Below are 22,687 nucleotides of genomic sequence, written 5' to 3'. Positions count from 1 at the left end.
ATTTGAGCAACATTTTGGACTAGGCCATCTCCAGAGCTGCCTTTCTATCTCAGCCACCTTGTGATTCTGTGTTTTGGGTTTCCTTGGGCTCTTAGAATACGCACAAGTTGCAAATTTAACTGTTTATAAAGGAAAAGTAAGAAACACGTCTAACAAGAACTTTAGATCTGCCATGGTGTCTGTGAAAGGTGGTATTAAGGTGAATCAATCACGTATTTGAGAAATTTTAGTCAATGTATTTGTTCAGAGAAAAATTCTGTAAATCAGAAGAAAAGAAAAAAATGCTACAGGAAGAAAGACAGTAGAACCTTAGTCATATTTAGAGACAAGTTTAAATGTTTTATTCTTCTTCAAAGGCATAGAGTTAATGTTTTCTTATAGGAGGTAGTCCAAAATGATATCTATTGAATTTTCTTCAAGTATTTAAACTAAAAAACTCCAGAAACTTGGACTGAAAAATTATTCTTAAAAACTAGAGGGTTTGCAAGAAGATTATGTTAGAAGTGTATTAATTTCTAGAAATGGTATTGTTGAATATTTAGAAAAAGTTCAACATTTTTATAGCACACAGGGACTCATAGCTAAAGCAGGTAAATGATACAAGACCTCATTCATCAATATTCCCTTAGGTTTTAAGGTTTCTTTACAAACCTGGGGATGGGGGGCTAAGTATGCAATATTATTGGTCCACCACTAGCTTTACAAAGTGAATTGTTTAATTAAGCACAAAGAGCTGTCAAAGACAGCCTGAAATGAGATTCATTAGTAATTGTTGTATAGCACTGTGTCCCACTTTTCTCCAGGTATCAATGAGAGAAAATTTAAGGGCTCTAAATCTAAATACTGTGTATTAGCCACAGTAACTTGCAGCCCTTTCGTCTTGCACTGAGGCTCCAGCTGAGGGATAAACTGGCACAATAAATCAAGAGGCTTTCCTGTCCCAAGTTCTGCTAATGTGAGTTTAAGCTACTGTGAGTCAGCAATTAATAATTTGCTTTGAATGTGCCTGTGAGTTTTTAAACCTATACATTTATCTGTATATATACATACCCCAAATAGATATGACTTCACTAGTTCTGGCATACAATGGAGCCTGGATGTACCCAGCATTAAATAGGAATTGTAAAGGAAAAGGTATTGTTCTTCTTTTAGCTTTAACCATGCTATTGAACAGGAAAATGAAGACCTGAGTACTGTCATGTAAGTACATGGAATTAAAATGTCTGACTTCAGTGTAGTAAAAACAGCTATTCTTTCAGTTGTAAATTTTGGCATGGTGCATAATCTTCTGAATCAAAAGAAGTACTCTCTGGCAAAACATGTGAAGTATTCCTCAAAAGTACCCATTGATACTTACCTAAGTAAATCTTGCAATAGAGAAAATCTGTACGTGAAAATTTTTTGTTGTTGAAACTAAGTTGGTAGTCACAATAATCTGGCTGCTTATAGCAGCTACATGTCACTGTAAGCATGAGCAGAGTCAAACAAAGGGATTTCCTTGAAAGTTCTGAGTCAAAACCCAACATATTTGGCCTGCTTTTTGTGCTGCTCAGATGTTTGAGATCTAGGGGACAGAGCTGCTGCTCCTCAAGACATGGCTGCTTGTTTTGCAAGATTATTGTGTTTCCCCACAAAAGATGACCTCTGTGTACAGGGCTCCATTTCAAAAAAGGACCCGTAACAGACAGCATCTGGTACTGAGAACAGGAAGAAAAAACTTGACTCTTTCAGGGCCTTTGGTAGCAGCGCAGAGAGGAGCTCAGTGAGCACAGGCTGTTTGGTTGCACTCTGTGGTGTCAGAACCACTGGCAGTAGAGAATTAGACTCCTGAACACCTAGTGGAAGAGGGAAAGAGGGAAACACTATTCAAGGGGAACAGAGGAATAAAAGCTTTTTTTTTTTTTTTTATTGTTCTATGCAGGGACAGGAGTTGGACTCAATGATCCTTGTGGGTCCCTTCCAACTCAGGACATTATATGATTCTATGGTTTTATGAAGAGGAAGAAATATTCAAAACTTGCATAGCATTAAGTTTTCTTCAATCTACCTGTTCCCTTCAGCTGGCTTTTGTCTCTGGGTCTCAGAACATATAGGAACTTAAGCTCCCTGTAACATCTTACTTTATACTTAAGAACTTTAATCTTACTGCTGGTGTTTAATATTTTATACTTGATGATAAATTAAGTATTTGAGAAAAAGTCAGGTTTAAATTATGAGGGGCAAAAGAGATTAGGAAGATGGAGAGACAACAGAGAGAAAGACAAAGCAGTGGTGAACACCTCAAAGTCCATGAGGACAACATCATGGCACCTTGGTTTTAATGTCAGCAAGTTCTGTGTCTTAGGCTATGTTCTCCCAGCAAGAAATATTTATCATTTGAGAGGTACATCTTGCTGAAGAAAAAGTTGAATCGTATGTTCTAAACAGCACAAAAAGCAAGGTACATAGTGAGCTCTGTTTAAAATTATCCAGGTATCGAACCATTTCAGTCAAAGTAAGAAAATAAGGCCCTCATATAATAGAAAAGTCAATTTATGATGATTCCTGTCACTGGAGTTTCTTTTCAGGGTTGACAGGTCTGAGAGATATTACATTCTGTCTGAAACCTTGTCAGACAAAACCAATGAAATGAAGGAAAACACTACCAATGGAATACTAATGTTTTCTTTGCTTAAATTAACTTTATGCTTCCTTAAAATTTCTGAAGATGCATGGCAGTTAGTTCTTCAGTTTCCAGAAGCCTTCATACCTTCGGCTAAATATTTCTCTCTTCTTTATCAAACTGATATACTCCTTCAAGAAGGCAGACTTTATTTTTTTTTTAAAGCTATTTAAATTTGTGGTTGATATAGACCACATTAAGTTTGTGGCTGATAGCATCAAAAACATCTCCACAGAAGCTTATGAAAGCTTCCAAGGCTGTTTCTGCTTTTGTATCCCAAAGTTATTTTGAAGAGCATATCTTGGGAGCTGTGTTTTCTTGTTTTATTAAAATTAATTAAATTACTCTGCTAATAATGCTGATGAGAACTCTTTTGATATTACAGAGGGAGTAGTATCTCCTAGTTAAAAACTATTTTGACACTCTCAACTGTCTTTTGTAGACAAAAAAATGGTTGAATGTTACGTAACTGGTTAAAAACCAAACCAATGATTGGTAAGCAAAAGAAACAAAATGTTCTCAATCCTGAAGAACTTTGATTGTGGTACTTAATTGTTTCATCTTTCAAAAGCTGAAATTTTGAGAACTACAAATCCTTGACACATTTATTTATTTACCCTCATTTTTTGAGATTTTTTTTTTTTTCCAGTATTATGCAAGCTATTCTCCCCTGTGCTGTTTAACACTATGCAAAATATTTTTCCCTCAGCACTCTAACTACAGCGTATGTAGTGAAACACAAGAGGAAGGAAGGAAAGAAAGAAAGAAAGAAAGAAATGTGTCAATACTACACTAACTTTAAAACACATTAGAATGAGCTTGGTTGTTGAGTGTAATTATAGATATCCCTTTCTTTCTACATTACTATCTTGATCAGGTTTCTTTCTGTCAAATTATAGAACTTCTAACAGACATTTGACTGAGGGGCTTGTGTAAAATGTGGATGAACTATGTCAAATGAACAGAGGTAAAAGGAATTCTCATTTCCATTTCTAGATTTAAAATGCTTGAGCTAACAAAGAATTGTCATGTTATGTCATTACGTGGTATAGCTCTAATATGTAAATTCTTTTTCAAGTAGAGAACAGTGGAGAAGACTCCAGTGAGTTGTCTTTCATGTAGAAATTTTGGATTAATTGATTTTATGATCTTTATTTTGACAGTTAGTCTTACCCAGCATTACAGCAGTGCTTGCAAAAAAAAATAAATTACTGTGGGTTTTATACTTGCTGGAATATATCTATAATCATTCACTCTCACTAAGTGTATTTTTAGGTTAAACTAAAGGATATATTCATATTCTAATTTGGTTATATTTTTAATTAATGATAATGGATAATAGAAAGGGGTTTGAGCACATTTATTCTCTATGGCATCTCTTAAAATTTCAAAAAGACACATAAGTGCCTTTAAAATAATTGCATAGTATCTGAGTCATCAGATTAATCTTGACACATAGGTATTTGTCACTACTGTAAAGAAATTGCTTGATTACAGGTAGTCGGCTGAAATTCAGAAAAAAATAAGCTGATATCCTTGTTCCTCACGTTACGTTAATAATTACTTAAGGTTCCAAGACACAGACTTAAATAACATCTTCTATCATACCGTATGTCTTGTGTTCAAACCTGAAATGCTTACAAACAGAATAAAAATATTATTTATTTACTGTTTAGAAACAAAGCAATGTGAACTGATTTTGAACATTTTTTTTCTGAAAAAGAGAAACTATTTTTAGACATATTTAGTCATATTTTTCTTGTAATGTTACTTAATTGCAGCATCAGACTTATAGACTAAGCATCAGACTTAAACTCTTTAGTTCCTGACTTCTGTAAGCATTTGCAGGATATAACGTTGTTACAAGATCATACCTCCAGATGAAATCTTGTAATAAATGTTTGTGAAGGGTTCTTTTATGAGCATTTGATACTGTGCCCCACATTTTTACACAGAATCACAGAATGTAAGGGATTGGAAGAGACCTCAAGAGATCATCTAGTCCAATCCCCCTGCTGGAGCAGAAACACTTAGATGAGGCTACACAGGAAGGTGTCCAGGTGGGTCTTGAATGTGTCCAGAGTAGGAGAGTCCACAATGCCCCTGGGCAGCCTGTTCCAGTGTTCTGTTACCCTCACTGAGAAGAAGTTTCTTCTCAAATTTAAGTGGAACCCCTTGTGTTCCGATTTGAACCCATTACCCCTTGTATTTCTTTTCCTTTTTTCTCAAGGTGTAGTCATATTCTCGTGGTCTAATTAGCATGTTGGAAAGATAGGTATTTCAGTACATTGTACATTACTCAAGGAAGATAAAAATACAACCAGTGAGGACAGCTCATACCATCCTGAGAAAGGTCAGATGATTCACTCTCTGTCATTATTCGTAACTTGCCAATAATTGCGAAAGAAGTTCAGCAGACAGCTTTTTAAAATGCTTATCAAAATATAAACTTACACATGGTAGTGTAGTTTGTTTCAGGAGCATTAAACACGATCTCAATGTAAAGAAGTCTAAACGACTGAACAAGCAGGTTAAATAAGCCGTTTGGACTGTGAGGAAAATGACAAGCAAATGGACTTCAGGTCAAGCAGGCAAGCAATGAAAAGAATTTCTAACAGTCAGAATTATATAATACTTTTTTATTTAAACTGGCTGTTTAAATAATGCCTAAAAATGTGATAAACCTGTTGTTGCAAGGTTCTCTCTTAGCAAATCAAAGCTTTTTTAGTTGATTTGCAATAACAGTTTGAATGGTTGTGAAATTGCCAAGGGCTACATTGCACAAAACTTATTTACGCTGAGGAGAATTTTCTTACGTGAGCTGCCTGACTGATGTCAGTGGGATTCCTCATACAAACACGTTTTACCATGTGAAAATCTGTATAGTCCAGCATTTGAGTTCAAATGTAGATTGACTCAGAGAAATGAACTGATTTTATAAATTCTTGACAACTTGGTGATGCCACTATAAATTCCTGAAGATAGTGATTTAGTTTCTTGTAATTACCTGATACCTAGAATATTGTGAAGGTCAGAACTAATATATTTTTCCTTTTACAAAGACCACTTGAAGATTACAAGTTTCTTGAAAGATATTTTGCATTTGTAATGTTGCTGTTTTTCTTAAGAAACCAGGTGTAGAAATCTTGTCAGCTTTCCCATGTAATAACACCTACATTACATGATATTATATCTCATGTATGTTATCATTCCTGCCAGGCAGGCCAGTATTAGAAATCATAATGCTGTCCTGGTAGCAGATTGGGAAGAACTCTCCTCAGAAAACCACTGATTGTCCTCTGTATTTTGTGCTAATATCACTGAATTAAAACAAAGGAAGGCTAAATTGCTAATATATATACACACACACAAATATATGTATAACATATGCACACATTTAGTTCTGAACTGAGAACAGATGCATGTATTCCTTGTCACATCACATCTCAATGAGTCTATTGGAAATACACTTATGCCATAAATTGATAATTTCATACAGCTAACACCTTTCCACCTAAAGTTTAGGGATGGCTGAGATTATCAAAGAGCAATTTGATTCAGTGTATGGGGTTACTCTTGAGCAGTCATTTAAATATACTTATATTCAGCATAAAAGGGCTGTAGCTGTTAGCCCACTGAAAATGGTGACAGTTTCAATAACATGGTGGAATGTAGGAGTGACTGAATTTCAAAACCAGTTCTCAGTGTTTGAAACAGTGGTGAGATATCTGCAATAGCAGATGTGGCAATCTGCACTCAGTTTGGGGATGGGAGGGCAACTTTAGATCTTCCTTTTTTTTTATTTTAGGACAGATATAATGCTAATTTAAAGAACTATGATGAAGATCATGTTGAAGATTAAGAATATAATGGAATTGAAGTATTAAATTTTATTTTTTCACTTAGAGGAGATCATTGTTCTGAAGTACAGGGTACCTCATTCCATACTTTGCCAGAGCAATTTGAAAAACAATCCTGTAGTGTAATTTAGCTTTGTGAAGCCTTGGAAAGAATCCAGAACAAAAATCACTTTACTTCCATCTCAGCTGATGCTGAGACCTATCAATGCTAGGCCCAAGAATGCAAATGTTTTGCAGAGTTTTGTCTGTCCATTGCAATTACCTTACCTAGATAATGTTGCAAAAGCTCTTGCCTTCCAGAGCTTTTTATTCTGCTGTAGAACCTGGTCCTAATTTCTCCCATGTGAAGTTGAGATTTATCATGTTCCTGGACCTATAATTATTTATCTCACACTTCATGTCTTATCTATGAGTTTTTTTCCTAGATAAGATGTAAATTAGCACCTGAATTTAATATTGCACTTGGTTGACTTTGGAATTGCAGAATTTACCTCTTTTCCTTCCTAGTTATTACCCAAAGTGTAGCTTGTTATTAAAAATATATGTTGTTGGTATACTGACAAAAAGATAAAAGATTGCACACAAGGCAAAGGGCTTTGCAGATTTGTGTTGTTTTTTTGAGAGTTTTTTGGTGTTTCGTTTTGTTGGAGTTTTTGTTTTTTTATGAATATTTAAGTATGGTAGTTTTATTCACTGTGACAATGAAATGTTACTCATACTAAGGGTGACTCACTTAGTGTTTTGCTGAGTCTCTGTGATTAACAAAATACAATAATGGTACAAAATTGCTATAATTTGGGGCTTGGATCTATGACACGACTCCGCTTTTCTGTTTGCTTTTCTTTGGGGCTGAAAAGGTTAGATGTCTATAAATAGGACATGATCCAATAATCTGTAGAATTGTCTGTCCTTTGCTGTTGAGAGTCTGTGACATTTTCTGTTGATGATACTGGGTTCAATAGCTTTAGAGAAGTACAATTGTGCTGGAAGGAAATGGTACCAAGACTGATTTCAACTCCATTACCCCTTTTCTGTTAATACTTGCAATTATTTTTATATTATCATTTCCAGGAGCCAGTTTCCAGTTGGCATATAGTTTGCTAGGGAGTAGGGGGAAATATTAAGTCTAATGGCACAATCACAGTCCTCTTCTACATGCAATATATTGTAACACTACCCTAATAATAACTGAAGAACTTTCTTATGGTTCTGAAAATGGGGTTCATAACATTTATCTAATTATCTCAATGAGGGGATTTTTCTTTGATCTATTTTTTTTTTAACCTGGCAACTTCCACTAAAATCAAGACAAAGTTTAAAATGCTGATCATTACGTAGTGTTAATTTTCTTAGCGGCCATCACTTTAACTACAATAACTGATTTTCTACACTGTCTACAGAAGATTAGTTACTTTTAGTGCATTGCTTCTTTTTTTCAGATTGAAGTGTGGTATTTTGTATCTCAAAGTTAAAGGATAACTTATATATTAGACATCTCCATAGTTTGCCCTTGGTTTTATAGTGTTCAGTGTACAACATAGAAAAGTACATATTCCATTGTGAAGACTATCTGTATTGCAAACCATAGGCCTTAAAGATGTCAATAAATGTCTGATACTCTAAAATGTGCTTCCAGCTCCTATGTGTACAAGCATATTGGATATCAATCCATTTTGGCTGAACCGAAGTGCTCACACTTGTCTGTCTACAGGCAAATGTCTAATTTCATGTTTAGGCATAGAAGTTTCAGTGAAATAATTTTGAGTGGTTTTGAGCATTGGCAGGTGCTTTAGGCTTGTGGCGAATCTTTGGTTATTTGCTATTTCCAGAATTATTAATGATGGTAAATGGCAGTGAGTGCACTATATCAATTGTAACTTTTTAAAAGAAAAAAAAATAAAAGAGGAAATATAGGGATTTAATCATAGAATCATTTTGGTTGGAAGATACGTGAAGATCATAGAGTCCAACCATTAACCTAATTCTGGCACTAAAACGTGTCCCTAACAACCTCATCTATTTGCCTTTAAATACATGGTGACTCAACAACTTCCCTGGGCAGCCTGTTCCAATGCTGTTTCAGTCACAACTTGTAACAACTGGAATCTCATTTGTGTATTCTACAAATAACTGTTGCCACGAATAGATCATACTCTTTACCATATTAACATCTGGGCAGAAAGTCAGGAGGTGCATTTACTTCAGTTCATTTACATACAGAAGAATAACTTGCATTGTAGGCACTGTGGTGATTAAGGGATGTTTAAAGCATTGATAGGTTGTCAGCTATCAGAGTATGCTAATCCCTGTATTAGATACATATTGTGTTCCAGGTACTCCACTATCTTATATCTCAGGAAAAAGCAGCTGTAAAAACTTTTAAAATACTGGAATGGTTTGAGGGCAAAACATTACAGAAAAAGAACGAGGCCAAAGTTAAGTTATTTCAAAAAGAGTGTATTTTTTAGGTAGAACTCCCAAGAAAAATGTCAGCTTTTTACCTCTTCACCCCTTTTGACTTGACTTTGTCCATCTTTTATGCAGAAAGACCTCTATAATCAGTGCCATTCAGAAAGTGACAGAAGGAAAGAATGTCTTTTCATCCTACATCTGAGTTCCTTTACAGGAGTTGTATACTTAGGGGTTTGTTTTGTTTTGTTTTGTTTGTTTGTTTTGTGTTTTTTTTTTTTAAAGAAAAAGGTGTCCTTTGTTATGCATATTTTGAATACAATACTCACAAACACATCAAATGCAAATAGAAAATAGTAAATTCTAAAAAAAAAAAAAAAAATCATTAACATCAATTTTTGGTTTTAGAAAGCACGTTCTTCCTCTCTGGTGCGTTACTTCTGAGATATGTGCTGCCTTATGATGACTTCTCTGTATTTAACTACTTCCAGGATAAGTTTGCATTACTCTTATTTGCATCTCATGTATCAATAGCAATTTAAAAATACAAGTGCCTAAAGTCTGATGTGAAGGCAGAAGAGAAATTCCCTACTACCTTTATGAGTAACTGTGTCAAAAAGACCTGGTTGTCTCATGACTTCTCTATTAAGTCTGAATCAGTCTGGATCTCAAGAGAACAGCAGAAATGAAACTGTTTCTCACTAGTTAAACAGAGTCTGGAGACCTTTACTGTCTGTCTTAGAATATGTAAAATTAGTTCTAAGATCACCATGCCTTATTCACTAGCAGGCATCAACAAACCTCATCCTGACAACAAGTTTAGAAGATTAAAGCAGTACTTCATAGAATGTACAACTAAATTTCTCTAATTCATTTGATTAAGTGACCATGAATAATACAATTTGCAACAGTGCCTCACTGTAGCAAGTGATATATGTTTATTTTTATGAAAATGCAAATATACTGAATGGATTATATTTTAACCAGTGTTTTTAAATAAAGTCATTTAAATAATGAAATTATATTTTCCTAATTAAGAAATTACAACAATTTAAGTGTTTTGGCAAGACTTCTATCTCTCACTGCATTTTCTATTAGACAAGCAGCTCTTGTTTCTGAATTACTTTCTCTTTCGGGAAGCATCAGAAAGACATAAGATTTTTAATTTACTATTATTGGTGAAATCAAGAGAAGCTTTTTAAAATTTAAGTCACTTCCTTGACTTTCTTTTTTATTATTATGATTACCATTAAAATTAAATTCAGATGTTTCTATACTGAGTCATGCTTTACTCCTAGACTAATTCTGTTAAAATCACCACATTTGCCTGAAAGAAAACTAGTGCTATTTATCTAGTACTATGTATGTTTTGCTGTTTTCTGTTTCTAATATCACCATAATGACAAGATCGACACCTGTTTATGGCATTCTGACTTAGGTCCACACCTTACAGGTAGCAAGAATTAAGGGATAGACTTCACACCCATATAAGCATAGATGGTGTAATTAATTTGGAATGATGATTATAATGGCTCCAAAATCAGCTGGATTAAATATGTGCCTTCACCCAGTGTCACTACTTATAACTGCTTATCGAAATATGTCTTCCATTACTCACTACAAATGATAATACACTTAATGTTGCAGAGATGAAATACAAGTCATATGAATGATAGCTCACAAAAAATTGAATTCATGCACTATTTCAGGAGACTGCTCTTGATGGCATTAAAATAATCAGTGGTGGTCAAAGGTAAGACAATATCCAGTTTTAAAGTCTACAAAGTAATTATGCGGAGTATAAATCATGAAGGTCTAACTGAAATGGAAACTAAATTCTGTTAAAAAGACTTATAAAGTCAGTCCTATCTGAATTCTGCAAAGATGCACTAGGCATGTGCCATTATGAACTAAAGGAGCAAGCTTGTTTCAGGATAACAGAGTAGTATTAAACCTTCCATTTTTGTTCCTTTAGTTAAAACAATTATAGAATAGTATGCTAATTAAACTGATGGAAAGAACTATATGCTTTCTTACATTCCACAGCACTGCCTGTACATCACAAATCACTGATCAAGAAGCGTGCATTTATTTTGTCTGATTTCATTCCCCAAGCAGGATGAAATGGCGATAAATAAATAAATAAATAAGTAGTTTAGATAGTGAAGGGTAAAGTCTGTTTTAACAAACCTAAAGATAAGGATGCCAGGAGCTTCATTTGTTCTAACATCTCTTTAGATGATGTATAAAAATAACCAAAGTTTTAGTAATTTTCTGAAAATTTGTTAACTTTTTTGTAATAGTCGAATTATTTGTCCTGTGAAGATAATTTCTGATCTGATCAATCAGATCCTTTGTGAACATGTTCCATGTACACATGGAAGTAGGAACAGTAATGGTTGTGAAGAGTGTCGTTGAATATTGCATGGAATAATTACTCCATGTTTCCTACATAAATTCTGCTTATGTATGTTGCAACGTATCACATTTTTCATTAATGAGCTCTTAAGAGGAAAGGCATTACCCTCTCTGAATCTCCGAAGTAGCAGATTGTTCCCCATCTTGTATTTTCCCCATTGAAAAACACATGCTGAACCTATATTATGTGAAGGATAATAGTAAAGGAAGATGATTGCTGCTATGAATCCATAAATATTAACAATGTATGTCAGTAGTGTGAATGATAAGTATAATACACATTAAAAATAAATATCATGGATGCAGAATACAAAAAAACCCAAACCAAAACAACCGCAACAAAAACCCTTCCTAACTAAATCGGAATGTAACTTCCATTATTCGAACACGTCTACTGTTTATAGCTTTTTCAGTACAGAATTCCCCACTGTGGTTCATGCTTAATGAAAAACTGTCACCTTTGTGGTCAACTGTTTTTTCTGTTGTTCAACATTCACAACTGAGTTTGTACCATACTTCTCCTACCTGAAAATATAGCAGTTCCATAAATTTTAAGCCAACAGGGACAGAAAATCGTTGCAGCAGAAAAGGCTGTGGTTTAAAATTCTGCATATTATGAAGCAAATACTAGTTCTCATTTTTAAGCAGTCCAAAATACACCTTTCTTGTTACCCCCATTAAATATTTCTGATGTAGCTAAAATTCATGCAGCACCCTATCTGAAGAGGCTGCTTTGACCATGGCAAGTGTTGAGACTGAACTGCACTAGTATCAAATAAGATTAGTTCACATTTCCTGTATAACATGGTCTTGCATATATAGTATTATAAAATGTTTTTGACTCTTAGTGTCTCTGTGGTGCATTACCCCCTGTAAAACTGAAGCGTAGTCAGTTGTTTCTCCTCTTGTATTTTTCCAGCCAGAGATTATTCCTATGTGTGATACTTTGTACTTTTCTTTATTGAATTTCTTCTCTTTTTTTTTTTTGGATCACTTTTTCAATTTGTCAAGGTTACTTTCAATTCAAATCCTATTCACTAAAGTGCTTGCAGACGCTTTCAGCTTGGTATTGTCTGCAAATTTAATAAGTGTACTCTCTATTCCATCATCCAGGTCATTAATGAAAATATTGAATAATACTGGGTCCAGGACAGGACCTATGAAACCCCACTCGGTATTTCCTTCTAGCTTGACAGCTGGTAACTGCCCTCAGTGTAGCTTCACATTTGTTGTGCATGCCGTTACAATACTGTCATCTGGATTACTTAATTCTTTATTTATGAGAATGGTGCATAAGACTGGCAAATGCTTTGAAACAATATGCACGTGACGTATCTACTGCTTCCACCTATCAGTAGGGCCCATTACTAGTCACAAGGAGAAAGTAGCTGGGATTGGTGGTTTCTCTTGATAAGTGGATGTTTGCCCTAGTTTGTCTACAGTCTTTAACCAGACAGATACTCCAGCATTTTTGTGAGAAATGAAATCAGATGGACTAATTTATTTATTCTCTGAATCCTCCCATTCAATCTTTTCAAGGTTAAGTACAGCTGTTTTCCTCTTTTGATCCTGCTGTCCTCCATATTCTCGGAGGAAAGAGAAATGCTGAGATTATTTCAGTTTCATTCCTGTATTGGATCCAGTAGCCTGTAGCTTGCTAATTGCTCGGTTTAGCCATTCCTTTTGAATAAAAGCTGAACTTAAAATCTCCAGTAATAAGTTGGTAGTTTCCCTTTTCTTTTTTCCTAATCAGATTTTGACACTTTCTTATTATATTCATATGCTTTGTACAAAGAAGTTCTTATTCATGTACACATCTTTATTCTTAAGTGTGTAAAGATTTTATTTTTTTTCTGGTTTGTTCAGTTTTTACAGGTACTTCTGCAATTCCTTGTAATCAGCTTTTCACTTTACAGCCAGGACTAATTTATTAACACCAGCAATTTTGTCATTTTACTGTCAAGCCTTTTCTGCTGGCAAAACCTCTCCCTGCCTTTTTGTCTGAAATAGTGTGCTCCCCACTTTTAGTTATATGAATTAGTTTCCACTCTTTGTAAAATTCCTTCTCGAATTTTTGAACAAGTGTTATTTACCCAACCATACCCCACTTCATAATTTTGGGGTATTTTAGAAATATAGTTCTCGTTGCTCTTTCATATTTTTAAGAAACTAAGTCTCCTGTTCTCTTTTATTAAAATGAAAATTAACGACCTGCCCACAAGTACAGAGTAGGCCAGTAGCTGAGGTACAAATAAAAGACTTCAGGTTGCTAAGATGCATTATTTGTTTAGTTTTAGCTGACTGTGGAGTATTTGAGACATTCCTGCCACAGTCCCAGTAAGGCCATGGAATATGGCTCCATGGCACCCTGTAAAACACAGGGGGAGATTTACAGTAAAAAAATGATCTAAATCTGTTCATGTTCAAGGAGAATGCAATAAGTGCATGAAGTTTAGTGAGAACAAAATTAAATAATTATGACTGCCGAAGTATGTATTAACAAATGCATTTGCAAATTATATTTTATTTTCATCATCCAGAGAACAGCAAATACAATTTAATTTAAGAGCTCTTATCTTCAGCCACTAAATGACAGTTCTTGATTAAAACAACTTGCAATGAATGAGAAAATTCTACTGTCTCTAAAAAATATAGCAAGGAGTTGGAAAAAAAATACTCAAAATCTCAGACTGAGTTTAGCTCGTCAACATACATGGGATCTTCATTTTCTTAAACATTAGATACTGTACTGCAGGCTAAAGAGCAAAACAGTCCAAGAAAATGTCAACAGAAATTTTCTTGATAAACATTCTTAAAAAAATGTATTTCATTGGCATACGATACAGCAACTCCTGATGGAATGAAAAATTCATGTTGAAAGAGTATATGATGTAAATAAGTAGACTCTTAACATCTGATTTCAGTAGGTATAATCAATCACAAAAGTACTTGTCAGACTAAATAATTCCAAAGATGCATGAAAAAAAATCATCTTTGATATTCTCAAAAGAAATTTTGGAAAACATGTTTGCTACCCAAGCTGTTTTCAGCTAAATAATGAATCACCCATGAAAATAAAACTCCGATTCCTTTGGCAGATTCCCCATTAACAAATGCCTTACGCTAATGCCAAAATCTGTTCCACTGCTCTCAAGTTCTATTTTAGTTATGGGAATGATGTAAAATGATACCTACCAAAATTCTGTTAAGCAGAACATACACTCTGAGTAGTAATGCATACACACCATCTAATTATTTTTTAATAAATAATCTAAAGTTACAAAAATTGTACTTCTCTGCATGAAGCTGTCTTAAATAAGGATGGTATTTTGCCATTAATTTCTATGGATTCAAGTTTTTAAAATATTCTTAAGTCTCAAAATTAGTCCAAAAAAGTGCTGTGTAGAACAATGTCACGTAGGCTACCATAAGGGAAAGGCAAATATCTCAGTCTTACCCTTATTCCATGGTAGCAAAATTCTTCTAGCAACGTAAGGGGTTTGTATGTGTATTATGTTTCTTTTTTTTATCTTTCTCTGGGATCTAAAGATTGAACTTAAGGGGTTGATTGAACTTTTCTTTGGCTATGTATTTCCTGTTTACATTTTAAAAGCTTTCTTGGTTATGGTAAGATCAGCTGGGAAAGCCTGGGAAAGAAAGCAAATCTTCACTGGCAAGACCCTCATCTGAAATTTTATTACAGTAAGACTGTGCTAGTGAAACCTTGCTTAACAAGTCTATCAAAACTCATTTCTGATTCTCATTTATATAGGTTATTTCCAGGATAGTATTTGATTATATTAATGAAAAATATGCAAGTACACAGATTCCATCTTTACACAGAAGTAAAATCAAGGTTCTCAGCATATCTCAGAATCTATTTGTAAAAATTTGTGCATCCTACCTATCCATATGTGAATATGACTAGCGCAAAACCACTTCTCTCTTCACTTGGGAATACACCAAATCTCTTCCATAACCCTTGACTCTGATGTTCACACCCCAAAAGTGAGCCAGACAGAGGCTATCTTCTCATACCTCTGGAACTGTTTGCTCTGATTGCCATGCATTCTGCTTTTATAGACTTTGAGCATGAAGCTTTTGTGCATGTGGCTTTGCCTGTCTACAATGGGAAACTGGAAACCCTTGATTTTTTCTTTTGGAGAAAACTCAGTCTTTTACTTTTATTTCAGCACTGTATAGCCATTTGACATTAGCAATGATACTAAATCTATTGCTATACAACATTAATAAATATGTTATTTTTATCAGACCTGCAATGCATTTTTGTTTGCTAAAGAGCAGCTGTCATAGTCATATTAATTCTGGGCCATAAAAAATGAAACATACCTTCTGAAGCCAATATTTATGCATGGAAAACTGGTATTGTTGCCAGTATTGTGGCATTTCTCCTCCAAACAGCAAGCAGATAGCACCGTCAAAAAGCCTACTTACAAACAAGTGTATATTTTAAGTGTTCATTTCTTATTTTATACTTCCAATTTCATTCTCTTTCTGAAGCTGCAAACTACAGTCCCAGAAGGCTTTTAACATCTAGAAGGTCTGTCCTTAAACATGTTATGCTGAGCTTAACTGGATTGCACTAAGGAGGGATTTCTACAGCAACTATGAATCAAGATTGAAAAGACTGATGAGCTAAACATAGCCCCTGCTCCTTTATGCATGTGAAATATTAGTAACTGGATTTTGGATACATTATTCACACTTAATCCAGAAATGAGGTGGTTGTCAATTAGGTACGTGCAGGTTTTTTCAGTTGTGGGTTTATTGTGTTATGTGCGTGTAGACATTCAAACAGACTCTGCAGATACTGACCAAGATCAACAGTACTGTTCTTCCAGTTGAAACACAGGGGAGTTGATTCCTAGGTAAAGAATATCAACAGGCATCATGGGAGAGGATGTGCAGGGAAGATAAGAAATAAATGAACGGGTAGAGGATAAATCCTGAACAGACACTGCTCTTGGATTACCCTGAGGCTCATTTATTCATAGAATCATTTTGATTGGAAGAGGCCCTCAGGATCATTGAGTCCAACCATAACCTAACTCTAGCACTAAACCATGTCCCTAAGAGCCTTGTCTAAACACCTTTTAAACACCTGGTGACTCCACCACTTACCTGGACAGCCTGTTCCAATGCCTGACAACCTTTTCCATAAAGAGTCTTTACCTAATATACAAATTTTTCCTAATGTCCAATTTAAACCTCCCCTAGTGCAACGTGAGACCATTTCCTCTTGTCCTATCACTTTCTACTCTAAAGATTACGTCCTAGAAATATTTTTCAAACTGAATTTCCACAGAAGCTTATTTTGATTAAGTAACAAAAGTAAAGTGCTAACTTTTTTATTGTGTGCCTAAGTCTACTTAGCAAAAATGTTGAAAATTTCTTATTTTTAATTCAAATTTGCCATCAAACTTATTACGTATACTAATTTCATTTAAAAAAAAAAAAAAAAAAAAAGCTCCTTTATACCTCTGTGAAAATAGATAAAACAAGTTATGTTGAATACTGTGTTTAGTTTTGGGCCCCTCATAATAAGAAAGACATTGAGGTGCTGGAGAAAGTGCAGAGGGGTGGTGAAGGGCCTGAAGCACAAGTCTGATGAGGAGCAGCTGAGGGAACTGGGGCTGTTTAGTTTGGAGAAAAGGAGGCTGAGGGGAGACCTTATTGCTGTCTGTAACTATCTGAAAGGAGGTTTTAGCGTGGAGGGTGTTGGTCTCCTCTCCCAAGTGACAAGTGATAAGTTGAGAGGAAATGGCCTGAAGTTGCACCAGGTTTAGATTGGATAGTAGGAAAAAATTCTTCACAGAAAGGGTTGTCAGGCATTAGAACAGGCTGCCCAGGGAAGTGATGGAGTCCCCATCCCTGGAGATGTTTAAAAGGTGTTTAGACGAGGTTCTTAGGGACATGATTTAGTGCTAGAGATAGGTTATGGTTGGACTTGATGATTCTGTGATATTCTGGAAGAACAATGTAGCAGAAAGGGTTTTCAACCATTATGCAAAGCTTAACTTAAAAATAAATCCCTTTCTCATCATGCATACTTATGCTCAAGAAATTTATCCTGCCACCTACTTCACCATATGGAATTTTAATATGTGTCTGTAAGCATCTGTGACAGCACTGAATGTGTGCCTAAGTCAGTGAAGAGGTTGAACCTGTAGCTTCATAGCATAGCTGGTTTGATTGCTACTTTATTTTTGAGTCTATTTGCTCTTTGCACATATTAGATGCTCTCTAACACAGTGTCCTGATGTAATTATTCTTGTGAGGTTCAGACTATCCTTCCTACAGTGCAAGGTTTGATTTTCCTGTTGTTGTTCCAAAACATATTAATGTAACGTTACCATTTTTAAGTATCCTGGAAGAAAACATTTTGTGCATATGTTTGAGATGCTGTTATCTGTCAGCTGATTGATCCTCTAAATTTACACATGGGGGATAAGCATAGTTGTAATGATATAAAGTGATACTATTTCACTCTAGTAAAATCATTCCCGTTTTTCAAAAACTATTTTTTAAAAACCCTGCAAACAACAAAAAAAAGCAATAATTATTTATAACTGCTGTAATTCATGTTTGGAACCTCTAATGACCGACTGCATTATTTTCTGCCCTATAAGTAAATATTCCTCTTTGTTCAAAGTATTAGGAGAAGACAACAAACAAAAAATGACATTCCATGCTACATCAGTTTTCATTCTTTTTATCAAATACAGTTTGATCTTTTACCTGCAGAAAGCATTATTTGTTACTGACCATTTCAACAGCCATTGTCAAAAGTTTATCTGCAGAGTCCTAATTTTAGCTGGGCATGCTGGCTGTAATCTGCTCTTTTGCTATGAAAGACGTGAAATAGTTTGCTAATAAAAAGTTTTTACTTGCACAAGCCTGGATTTTCTCAGTTCCAAAGAATATGGTTATTTTTAGTCAAAATATAAGCTTTTTGCTCTTGCTCTTTTCCCTTTTACTGTCAAGCTGTATTTCTTAGGTACACATCAATAACATAATCCTAAAGATGCTCAAGATGGTACTATTATAATGTCCATGCTGATTTCAACAGTATTTATTTTTATGTCAGTATTTTTCATTTCATGTATGGAAATTCAGTAATTTCCCATTCCACTGATATCCTCAAACATTTAATAGAATAAATAAATCTGTTAAATACTTACTAGTAGCAAGTGAAATGATGAAGCGTTACACATTATTCTTATAGAAGTTAATCAATATTAGTTTCTTCTTTAACAAAACCCTTTCATTTGTGTTCTTAGTCTTTAGTTCAACTGGATACATTTAAAAATCTATCGATGACCAAAGAATTATAAAGTGAAAAGGAATTAATTATATGTGAATCAATAGGACATATGTTTTGATAACATCAGTAAAGTAGATTTATTATTACAGATATATAACCTCTGTCTGATCTTTCTGTGCTTTTTATGCTTCAGTTAGCAATATAAACAAAGGTTTTCACTCTTGCAGCAAGTTCACCTTCATAGAATAAACTTTCTTAATGAAAAGCAAAAATGTGTGCATTTAGTTAAAATGAATTTTCCAGAAGCGTTCGAATGAACAGGGAGATTCTGAGTCAGCTTCTAGCAAAAGGCTTTTCTAATGCCCCATGTGAATGCTCAGTGTATTGTTTTGATTAAAGCCTGAATGGAAAACTGCTGATCTGAGGTAGTACATGTTATCCAAGATGCAGACAAAGCCATTTTCAGCTGTGTAAACTACAAAAGTGTTAGTGGCAGAATAACATAAATTGTGTGCCATTCAGTGGGTGTACAATATGGGTTTGGATTGCTATTCTATGGTCATTAGATATAACACTAAGTACATATAAATAACGTTACTACTAAATTTATTTGCAAATATGTCGTATTTGTGAAGATTGAGTTTAGCAGGAATATCAAGGGATATGTGGGATAAGGAAAATCATTATAAAAAAACCTGTCATCTCTGACTTTTCTGCTGTATCCTCTTTTCACTTTTACACTCTTTCACCATATACCAACTAGTTTAGTTTACTGTGACTTCACAGTGATTGTTTCCTGTAGTTTACACACCTCCGTCTCTTTTATAACCAGCCTAGAGTACTAATTCCAGCAATCTTGGTTATTACAATGCACAGCTGGGTTTTGGGCTTTGTTTTGTTTGGGGTTTTTTTTTGGCTTAGAACATCCCCCCAAAATGCAGACTTAATAAAAAGGAAAAAAAACTTTGTTGAGGAAAGCATGCTGTTTCAGTGATGGAAATACCTTGATTTCAAAGGAACTACATTACAGGTAAAAGTAACTAGTTTTTTTAACAATGGTACAATTGCTCTAACTGTCATATATCGTTATACTCCATATGTAAATGCATCTCAAATATTTTAACTTGCAGATTAAAGGAGACTGAGTCCAGAAACAAAGACAGTTTTTGAAACCATGCACTGCCCAGCTCAAGTCTGTCAGGTAATTAAATTGTTCTGTTCTCCTCCTGATGTTCCACAGTTATAAATAAATGGAAGATATGCAGAGCCATGAGTGATAAGCACATTTGGAATAAACAATAGCCTATGGTAGTTATTCTTGCTGCTGAGTGCTCTTGTTCAAATGGTCATTTTAAATCAGAACACACTAGTAAATCAAGTATTTGATAAAACAACAGAATTGAGTTTCCTTTTTAGCTACCTGGTTTACATTTTTATGGTAATACACTTTCTTCTTCCTTTTTTTTTTTTTTTTTCCAAATAACAAATGTTACATTTAATTACTTTTTTTTTCTAAAAGTGTTTCAAACAATTTATTCCCTAACTGGTGAAACTCCAGGAGTATGCATGCTGTTGTCTCTATACTGCTGTGGAGAAGCAACCACGTGATAAGGCTACAATGGTACATTTTCTGCCTACTGAAAATATTTATCTTCTGAAAAATTCTTTGCAGTATCTCTGAGACACTAGAGTGGGTATTTCTAATGGCTTTATGAAAGTCTCATGGTTCAGATCATGTCACAGAAAATTCACACTCATCACATCTGGCTGTGACACTTCATCTATGCCTGCTGCTCTTGAGGTTCACCAAAGGGCAAAAGCAACCAGAGATGATCTCATAAGGGCCCTGTTGTCTGTGCCAAAGGTGGGTGGCCTCAACAGGCGTTCTGAAGTCAAACCAAACTGCCTGCCTGTAAGAAAAATGTGAATATGAAATACCAAGTCCCTGAGATACCTATGCCTCGGGGCCCTACTGAGATCTCTCAGAGAATTGCAGGTGTATGCATGACATCTGCAAAAAAGGCATATTGTTCACAAAAACTGGACTGGAAAAAGTACTTTTGTACTGGCAGAGGTTTTTAAACTAGAAGTTTTGCAGTATCAGAGATACCACGGCGATAGAACAACCCCATTGATTGCAACTGATTTGCAAAAAAAAGTTAATTACAGGGAGGTCAAGGCTGCATACTCCATTTTAATTAAATACACTCTGAACATTATTTAAAAACGGCAGTCAAATAGTTCTGTAACATACAAAAAAAACCCACAACTCTCTCTTACTTTCCTCTATTTTAAACACAATTTGAAAGAAGTGTTCAGTGACAGCAAGCAGCAAAATTCAGTTTGCAGAGTGAGACACCGGAATTTTTATGCCCATATATAAGCACAAAAAACCTTACCCATTATAGCTGGTAAGGATCTGGTTGATACAGCCAAGGCAGATGTCTAGCTTACTGCAAAGTGGGCACGTAAACTGGGGCTGATGAACATGTCTAGGTTCTGTATCCTGCACTGGTTTTATTTTCACTGACTATAAAGGAAAACCAGTAATCTTAAACTGTAAACTAAATCCCACTTAAAGAATCCTTAAGGTCTATGTTATAAGCTTGTTGTGAGTTTTCAGACCCACTTTCTATGATATTGTGGGGCATGGACAAACCTTTCTTTTCAACTTCAGTGCAAGATCCGGAATTTACTATAAATACGCAAAAATTTTGGATAAATCAGTATTGGAAAAAATGAGATCTGTTTCAATAAATTCTAGTCTAGTGGGCTAATGATGCATTTTCTCTATTTAAATTATCTTTAAAGAGGAGCATATCTATCTCGAGGCAAGTTTCTCAGCAAATTCATTAATAGTTTTAGTTCTGCTTTTGTTCCTGACTTACTTTTTTTTTTCAAAACTTGAGTCTTCTTTCTTTAATTCTATACAGCTATAAACTATTTTGACTGAATAACTTCAATGTTATTGTGTATTCATGAGCTTTCACTTCAACTTGGTGTGCAAACCTCATGTTTTGTATTTTATTTCAATTTTTGGATAAACAGTATGCTTTAAAAAAGAGAAGGACATTTGCTCAGACTTTTAGAGGTAAATAGGTATGTAATTCATAAAATTTTGAACTTAGGGTAGTTCTTGAACAGTGTGCAATTATCTTAATGCCGCTAAGTAATGTAACTTCACAAATTACGGCAGTTTAATTGGGTGCCTTTATATATACATAAAATACAAAATATGTACTGTCAGTCAAGGTCTACTGAAAATATACAGAAGTGGAATGAAACCCATACAAGATATATATACAAATACTAGAAGAATCCTTCAGTAAGAATCTCCCTGTTTAGAAACAAATTTAAAATAAGAAAATATATACTGACTGGTACCCAGAAGGATGTTAACTACTAGCAATGCACGAAGTGTTTCTTTAAGATTAGGCTGTACATGTAGCCAAGTAGGAGAACTTTATATCCGTATCTCATGGGTGCTTGCATGTTTCTGTTCAGACTGTGTGTAGCATTTCTGATGTATGAATTAGCTGGCATAAGAGAGAATTTTGATAATGACATGCACATTTAAAATGGAATGTATGAAATTACTTTTTAGTTAAGGTGGACATTGTTTCTCCTAGTTACAAACAATTTTTATTGTTAGTTCATGAATAATAAAACTAGACATTTACTTTTGTATCAAGGCTGAGGATTCATTTTGCAAGACAAATTATTTTGGTATAGCTATCAACAGATAATGAAGCAGCAGTGAAGCTGATTATGGAACATACTGTGGTATAATCATCTAATATAAAATACATGTTACTTTATGTTCACTTCCTCAAAGCAACTTTATTGCTTGAATACTCAGCAGCCTAGCAGTCTATTGCAAATCTTGCACTAGAAGTCTGTAGTTAAACCTATGTACTGTGTTAAGTATTTTTCTGTGTTGCTTATAGCTAAAACTTCAACACAATGAGGACAACTTAAGAGAGCATTCCATATACTGTCCAAGGAAGAAGAGGGCTATTACTCTATTTAACTGTGCTTCATGTTTTCTCTCTC

General features: G+C 34.6%; 1 protein-coding gene across 1 annotated transcript in view; it reads left to right on the top strand.

Moving 5' to 3' along the window:
- The window catches only part of DGKB (diacylglycerol kinase beta), a 398,861-nt gene that overhangs the window by 4,811 nt on the left and 371,363 nt on the right, over window positions 1-22,687 (top strand). The window contains exon 2 of the mRNA XM_065051198.1: window positions 19,765-19,835. The gene's annotated coding sequence lies outside the window, so the exon portion shown is untranslated. The remainder of the gene's footprint in view (window positions 1-19,764; window positions 19,836-22,687) is intronic.

The sequence above is a fragment of the Columba livia genome, chromosome 2 (assembly GCF_036013475.1).
Source record: "Columba livia isolate bColLiv1 breed racing homer chromosome 2, bColLiv1.pat.W.v2, whole genome shotgun sequence".
NCBI lineage: Eukaryota > Metazoa > Chordata > Aves > Columbiformes > Columbidae > Columba > Columba livia.
Note: the sequence above shows the minus strand (reverse complement) of the source record. Positions and strands in the feature narration are given on the sequence as shown.